Genomic DNA, 2,103 nt, shown 5'->3' with positions numbered 1-2,103 from the left:
CTCTGTGAGGGTGTGTGTATGTATGTGCAGTTTCTGTGGGTGTCTCTCTGAGAGTGTATGTCTCTGTTTTCTCTGGATGTCTCGGTGAGGGGGTGTGTGTGTCTCTATGTCTTTGTGTGTTTTATGTGTCTGTGTGTTGATGGGTATATTATGTTAGTGGGTGACTTGTATGATTGTCTGTAATACAGCAAACAACACCCACAACTTCCTTTAACATGTTTCTTAGATAGACATATATGGACATTTTATGTTACTCCTCTAACTGCATTTCCTGTAGCCTCATGATGCGAGACTGCTATATAACTGCTGTGTATACTTACAGTAAACGGAACTAGTGAGAAACACTCTCTGTGCTTGTGTGCTTTCTTGCTGTTCCCCGGAGCTCTGGAGAATCGTGTTCAATCAAGGTCAGAAACCATTTGAACTTATAACCCTAACCTTATACTATGAAAGCAGAAGCAACAATAGGCTACTGCTATATATATATATATATATATATATATATATATATATATACTGTTAACTATAATTATCTTGTACCTTCATACTTGTGGTAGTGTGTTATTAAAGCAATGACTCAGAAATGGTGTTAATTATCTTATTTTTTTATTATTATCAATAATTTAAACAGAAACACACCACCGCCCCTTGTCCATCAGTCATTTGTTGAACATGGCATTAACTTGGAGGCCCTGTTGGTCAAGACATGCCTGCAAAAACAACTCCATATCTTCTCTGTGCTGAAATACAAAGAGGAATGGCTCCCTTGCTTCTGGTTCTTCTCTTTACATCACGTTATCTATGGCCTTCTGGCGGTCATCTTCATTCATTGACCCATAACTTGGCATGGTTATGCGCCCACAGAACAGTGCCTCATTCTTGACAACCCATTGTATAGCAATGTGTAGATCTTTAATGATTGCTGGCTCCTGTGTCAAGCACATGGGAAACTTAGTCATAGTCAGAATCAAAACTGTTATTTCCATAATAAATAAAAAATCATTTAAGGGACACTCAAGTCAAAAACAGACTTTTATAAATCAGAAAGAACATGCAGTTTCCAATTTACTTTCATTATAAAATCTGCTTCGTTCTCTTATTATCCTTTGCTGAAGGAACAACATTGCACTACTGGCAGCAAGATGAACACATATAGGCCACGTTCGGGCAGCGCTCAGGAGCTAGTGGAGGCGCTTCACTTCCAGCGATGACGTGGCGCTAGGTGACGTCACAAGCAAGGGAGCTTAGAGAAAACGAACGTTTTTAAATAAGCTCCCTTGTAGCTGACTGTAAAAATGTTTAAATTGTGTCTCTCTTTATTAGTGGAGGATTATTTTTATTTACGCTGTTTACACAACACCGTTGTTCGAGAATGGTTTCCCCTGCCTCTCGGCAAACATTGGAACTCTGACCCACCTTCATTCAGCTGTTCTTAGCTCAGCCCCTGTAGCTTATCCTGCCACATTAAGCTAATAATAGTACGGGTGCTGAGCTGAGAGGAGCTGACTGGAGGTGGGTCAGAGTTCCGATGTTTGCCGAGAGGCAGGGGAAACCAGAGACACTGGGGAAACAATTCTCAGCATAACACCAGATAAGCATGACAGCAGCATTTAGTACAGGGCAAATTGGAGATAGGTTACTTAACCTATCTCCAATTTTCCCTGTACTAAATGCTGCTGTCAGACTTATCTGCCTCACCTGTCCCTCCTCTGCTGCTTATACAAACAAGGCAGCCTCCACAGCAAAACGTGTGTGGAGGCTGCCATGTTGCCAAGCATCTGAGCTTGCTCTGAAAAGTGACAGCTTTTCCAGCACGATGGAAGCGCTGGGACTTACGTCATCAGAGCACTCAAAAAACGCCAGGCATCTCACTTGCAAATGTGAGGAAAACGCTTGGAGCGCTGCCCGAACGGAGCCATAGTCATCCAATCGCAAAAGACAAATGTGTGCAGGCAAAAATCAGCAGCTAGCTCCCACTAGTGTTGAATATGTGCTTATTCTCTTTCAGCAAGGGATAACAAGAGAACAAAGCACATTTAAAAATAGATGTGAATTTATAAGTGTCTTAAAATGACATGTTCTATCTGAATCATGCAAGTTAAA

The 2,103-nt window shown here is 41.4% G+C and overlaps 1 long non-coding RNA gene across 1 annotated transcript; it reads right to left on the bottom strand.

The window, feature by feature from the left end:
• Positions 1 to 584: 584 nt before the first annotated feature.
• Positions 585 to 1,457, bottom strand: LOC128635974 (uncharacterized). The gene is made up of 2 exons (XR_008398636.1): positions 1,417 to 1,457; positions 585 to 929 (listed from the first exon to the last, which is right to left on the bottom strand). It is a non-coding gene; the product is annotated as an uncharacterized LOC128635974 (long non-coding RNA).
• Positions 1,458 to 2,103: the final 646 nt, after the last annotated feature.

Source organism: Bombina bombina, chromosome 7, assembly GCF_027579735.1.
Source record: "Bombina bombina isolate aBomBom1 chromosome 7, aBomBom1.pri, whole genome shotgun sequence".
NCBI classification, from domain to species: Eukaryota; Metazoa; Chordata; class Amphibia; order Anura; family Bombinatoridae; genus Bombina; species Bombina bombina.
The sequence above is the reverse complement of the archived record's forward strand: the minus strand, read 5'-3'. Positions and strand labels throughout refer to the sequence as shown.